The sequence below is a fragment of the Salvelinus sp. IW2-2015 genome, linkage group LG4q.1:29 (genome assembly GCF_002910315.2).
Source record: "Salvelinus sp. IW2-2015 linkage group LG4q.1:29, ASM291031v2, whole genome shotgun sequence".
NCBI classification, from domain to species: domain Eukaryota; kingdom Metazoa; phylum Chordata; class Actinopteri; order Salmoniformes; family Salmonidae; genus Salvelinus; species Salvelinus sp. IW2-2015.
Genome location: NC_036842.1, coordinates 31,459,862 through 31,465,725, shown reverse-complemented (window position 1 = coordinate 31,465,725; position 5,864 = coordinate 31,459,862). Strand labels below are relative to the sequence as shown.

The 5,864-nt window shown below is 43.1% G+C and overlaps 1 non-coding gene across 1 annotated transcript; it reads left to right on the top strand.

Moving 5' to 3' along the window:
• The first annotated feature begins 3,205 nt into the window (after window positions 1-3,205).
• On the top strand, window positions 3,206-3,278 carry trnak-uuu (transfer RNA lysine (anticodon UUU)). The gene has a single exon. It is a non-coding gene; the product is annotated as a tRNA-Lys (tRNA).
• Window positions 3,279-5,864: the final 2,586 nt, after the last annotated feature.

Genomic DNA, 5,864 nt, shown 5'->3' with positions numbered 1-5,864 from the left:
TACATTTTCTCCATGTCTGGCGACGCGTCTCTATGGAAAGACTAGTTTAAATAACACTGGCTAATTGACTGTTCTCTGGAAACCTAGACTTTACGAGCACGGTGCCTATCACAACAGTCTGTGTGGTTATTCTCTTCCAGCAGGAATAAAGTCTTAAAAACGTCTGACTTCCCACCTAACATACACGGACAAATTAAATTCCAGCGCGAACTATGTGAACATGTTACTACTATTGAGCAGCCCACAGGGCTACGCTGTGACCCAATGAGTCTTACTTCATGAAGGAGAGAATATGCCCAAAATACCAAGAAACCTAAACATAAAAATATACAAGCCAACTATATGGGAACGTGAGTTAAGGGACACCGGCACAGCACGAGCTCGTTGTGTTCTGCTCAGGCAATATGCTCCCAATTATCCACCATACTAAATCACCATAGTATGGAACTGGTTATTGAGCACAGGTAAGTGTAGGTTCTCTTCGGATACCAACCCGGTACAAATAACCACATATAGACGTATTGAGCCGATACTGTGTCCCAGAATACAACACACATAATCACATATATGAACTGGTTATTCAACAGGCAGGTAGTTGTTGTTCTCTCAAGGGAATAATCACAAAGCATAACCCACACTATTATCCATATAGGGATCTCAGGCTCTTACGTGGATTGCAATGAGTCTCTGAGGCATTGAATCAATTCTCAGTGGATTAACAGAGCATACTCTGGTTGTGTGGCTGCTGTTTAGTAGAATAATGAATGAAGAGAAGGAGAGAAAGAGCCAGAGACGACAGTCTTATGATGGTGGTGGTGGTGGGTCTGCATTACACAAACAACAATGTAACAACATTACATACTATGTTGACTGTTACCATTTTTCTGTTACTGATTTTTGAATATTTGAAATTTTGTATTATTATTAATTTATCTGCGATTTCTATATTATAATTTGTATTGTTTTAATTGTATTACAACAATGTTATTGTAACTTTTTGCTTTGCAATATTGGACCAGATGCTCTTTTCTGACCAATAAGCAGGTCTTGAAGTTTGAATTGAAATTTGACAGACGACAATAATTTTTATTATTTATTTCACTTTTTGTTTGAGTATCCATTTCACTTGCCCTTTTGGCAATGTAAACAATTGCCTGTCCCAAGCAATAAGCCCGACTTAAATTGAATTGAATGAGAGTAGCAGACAGTTGAGGCGACGAAGAGAGACTGAGTGAGTGACCGTGAGTGAGTGAGTCAGTGAAGTGAGTGAGTGAGTGGAGTGAGTGTGGTGAGTGATGGTGAGGAGTGAGTGAGTGAGTGAGTGAGTGAGTGAGTGATGAGTGAGATGATGATGAGGTGAGAGAGAGAGAGAGAGAGAGAGAGAGAGAGAGAGAGAGAGAGAAGAGAGAGAGAGAGAGAGAGGAGAGAGAGATGAGATAGACAGAGCAGGAGATACTAAGTCCAAGGCTGCCTGAACTAGAGGGCTGTGAACATAGGTACAGCTGATCCTAATTAATACAACCCACATTCACGTCTTCCTGTTGTGCTGCTAATAACCAGGCAAGCAATTCAACATTGGCAGTTATTGTTACTAGGGAAGTTCCATGAACCAATAGGTTAGTGATCAGGGCCTGCCCAGCAGATAGTGTGAGACAAAGTAGTATAGCATTGCAGATGCTGCCGTGCAGAAACGATAGGAGATTCTGAATTCACTTGTACGAAAGCTTTAATGATATTATGTGAATGACTGTGTTTCAGTAATGAGTGTTTTTGTGCCTGTCTGATGTTTCAGTATATGGTGTTGTTGCTGTATGTGTTTCAGTCATGGTGTTGTGCTGTTTGTACTGTTTCGAGTCTGAGTGTTGTGCTGTCTGTCCTTCGTAACATGAGCGTTTGCTGTATGTGTTTCAATTTAATGAGTGTGTGCTTGTCTCGGTGTTCTCAGAATTGGAGCGTTGATTCTGTATGTGTTTCAGTACTGAGCGTTGTGCTGGTCTGTGTTTTCAGTACTGTAGGATTGGTGCTCTGTCTGTTTCAGAATGAGAGTTGTGCGTTGTGTTCAGTCTGAGCCAGTTGTGCCCTGTATGTGTTTTCAAGAGTATATGACTTGTGCTGTCTGTAGTTTCAGTTAATGAGCAATGTGCTGTCTGTTGTTTCAGTAATGCGCGTTTGTGCTGTATGTTTTCAGTCAATGAGCGTTGTGCTGTATGTGTTTCAGTAATGAGCGTTGTGCTGTCTGTGTTTCAGTAATGAGCATTGTGCTGTCTGTGTTTCAGTAATGAGCGTTGTGCTGTATGTGTTTCAGTAATGAGCGTTGTGCTGTATGTGTTTCAGTAATGAGCGTTGTGCTGTCTGTGTTTCAGTAATGAGTGCTGTCCTGCGTCTCATATTTGTATATGATGGGTTTCATATCATTTAGCCAGGCTTAATCTGAGGGTCCAGGGTTCAAAGCCATAGGAGCTGCAATCTGGGTCCTAGCCCATTAGAAACTCAATAGGCATTCAATTGAAAACTACGTACATCAAACAAATCCCACTTCCTGGATGGATTTTCCTCAGGTTTTCACCTGTCATATCAGTTCTGTTATACTCACAGACATTATTTTAACAGTTTTGGAAACTTTAGAGTGTGTTCTATCCAAATCTACCAATGATATGCATATCCTAGCTTCTGGGCCTGAGTAACAGGCAGTTAACTTGGGGAACGCTTCTCATCCAGACGTCGAAATACTGCCCCCAAGCCATGAGAAGTTAAACTCCCTGTTCGAAGACTGATTTAAGTCTGTCAATCACACAGCATCATCTTATTTAGGAATTTGCAGTGTGCCAGGCTTTTGTGAGAGACAATTGTCATCTAAAGCAGCATTGGTTTGTTAGTTTTCGTGCGAGATTAGTACTGTAAAGCCACATTGGTACTWGTGCTGATTCATTGAGTAAAGAAGGCAGAGATTGCACACATAAAAACCCTGATAACGACATGATTTTAACACGCAACCTTCTGATCTGGAGTCAGACGCGCTACCATTGCACCACGAAGTCATGGACAAATTGCATTTTTGGAGGGGATGCATAGTTCAGATTTCGTTGACTGTATCATTTGGAATGGAGGCCTGGTTCTCTGGGGGAATGTACCATCTGACAATGCCCCTTCGTCAGCACGTGCCTCTGCCCGGCAGGTTAGGTGTATGAAAATAAGCAAATGCAGAGCCCGGATAGCTCAGTCGGTAGAGCACCAGACTTTTAATCTGAGGGTCCAGTGTTCAAGTCCCTGTTTGGGCGTGGCTTTAATGTTCACCTTCCTTCAGTAGGCAGACTTTTTACACTTTCATTTTCTATGACTTTCCATGACATGTTCACCTGTGGACAATACACTCCCAGAGCCAAAACAGCTTAGTCTGAAGACTTTAGGATTTTTAATCTGAACCTCCAGGTTTAACCTCTCTGGCGCAGGTGTTCTGCTAGCAACCCACCTCGACAACATCCGGTGAAATTGCAGAGCGCCAAATTTAAAAAACAGAAATAGTCATAATAAACATTCACAAAAATAAAAGTGTTATACATTGCCTTAAAGATTAACTTCTTGTTAATCCAGCCGCTTTGTCAGATTTCAAAAAGGCTTTACTGCGAAAGCATACCATGCGATTATCTGAGAACAGTGCCCAGCTTACAAAATCATACAAACATATTCCAACCAAGTAGAGGAGTCACGAAAGTCAGAAATAGCGATAAAATGAATCACTTACCTTTGAAGATCTTCATCTGGTTGCAGTCACAAGAGTCCCAGCTACACAATAAATGTTTGTTTTGTTCGATAAAATCCCTCTTTATGTCCCAAAACTCAGTTTTTTGTTGGCGCGTTGTGTTCAGTAATACACTGGCTCAAAGGAGGTCAAAACATGCAGACGAATACATCCTAATAGTACCGGTACAGTTTGTCGAAAGATGTCAAACGATGTTTATAATTAATCCTCAAGTTGTTAATTGTCTAAATAATCAATAATATTTCAACCGGACAATAGTGTATTCAATAGAAAGGAAAAACAACGAAGGGCGTGCACACGGTCACGCGCACAAACCAGCACTGCATGCTTCCTCAGTCCACTGACAGAAAGGTCTCATTCTTCTTCATTTTTTAGAAAACAAGCCTGAAACAATGTCTAAAGACTGTTGACATCTAGTGGAAACCATAGGAGATGCAATCTGGGTCCTAGCCCATTAGAAACTCAATAGGCATTCAATTGAAAACTACCCACATCAAAAAAATCCCACTTCCTGGATGGATTTTCCTCAGGTTTTCGCCTGCTATATCAGTTCAGTTATACTCACAGACATTATTTTAACAGTTTTGGAAACTTTAGAGTGTGTTCTATCAAAACCTAACAATTATATGCATATCCTAGCTTCTGGGCCTGAGTAACAAGCAGTTAACTTGGGGCACGCTTCTCATCCAGACGTCGAAATACTGCCCCCAAGCCATAAGAAGTTATTTGGAATGTGTTTGTCAGTCTTAAAGGAGTAGTTTTGTACAACTTGATGTTAGATGGTTCCTCACCCTGGAAGGAGAAACAGTAATCCATGGTTAAGTTTTATTTAAACAGCCACTACAAGCTAAGAGTCAATGGAAGTGATGGGGGTATGTGAGCATGTTTTAAAAAACTAAGGAAGAACGTAACTGAGCAGAAGTAATGTGCAGCGAACACACAAGCAAAACAGTTGGAGTAGATGAATGCAGCAGGCACACACACACATGCAGGGCACGACACACACAGGCGACACACACACACACAGCGAGCAGCACGACACACACACGCACACACAGCACACACAGCACACGACAGGGCACAGCACACACGACAGCATTCCACAAACAACACACACACAGCGAGCACAGTCAGCAGCGAGGCAGCACACAGGAAGAGCACACACAGCAGCACAGGACTACACACAGCACGAATGCGTGCAGGCCGTGGGGGTGGGTAAGTAAATGCAGACAGTGTGAGGGTGAAAAGTCAGGAACGCTAGAGCCTGGTGAGTGAGGCGGGGTTGGCGGAATCAGTGGCAATTGATGCTAAGTTGTGTGTGTGTGTGTGTGTTGTGTGTGGTGTGTGTGCGGTGTGCCGGTGCAGTGTCGTGTGTGGGCGTGTGTGGTGGTTGATGTGGTCGTGTTGCTGTGTGTTGTGGTTGGTGGTGTGTGTGTGTCGTGTGTGTGTGTAAGGTGAAATGTTGTGATGTGGTGTGTGTAGTGTGGTTGTATAAGTAATTTCGGTCCATTTAATGGTGCACTAGTACCACTTTACTCTGTCTCTGGTGCCTCTAAGGATTTTCATCCGTTGACCCTGGGGAGCGAGGAGAGAGGAGCAAAGAACTAAGGAGTGTTTCATATGGTGTTCGACCCGTGGGGACAGGAGAGAGAGGACGACCCAGAACTAAGGCGATTTGGCATATTTGACAGCCTGGGACAGGAGAGAGGACACTAAACTACTGGAGGGAGTTTTCATCTTTAAAGACCGCTGGTGGACAGGAGAGAGACACAAGACTTAAGGATTTTGTCATAGTTTGACGTCCTGGGACACCGGAGATAGGATGTCAGCACCAACTAAGGGATTTCTAGGGGACCCTTGGGGGACAGGAGTAGGGAGGACGACAATGACTAAGCGGGTGACGCGATGGAAAGGAGAACAGTAAAATGCCCTCAGGTGGGTTCAGGAAGGCTCTCATAAAGGCCTGCTGTTTTTTTCTGCAGAGAAAAAAGTCGTAGTCGTTTCTAAGATACGTGAGAATGGCGAAAAACACTGTGTCGTCGCAGACACAACGATTGTAGGAAGCCGTCTAAGACCGTGGTTATAGTGATTATCTCGCTGTTTG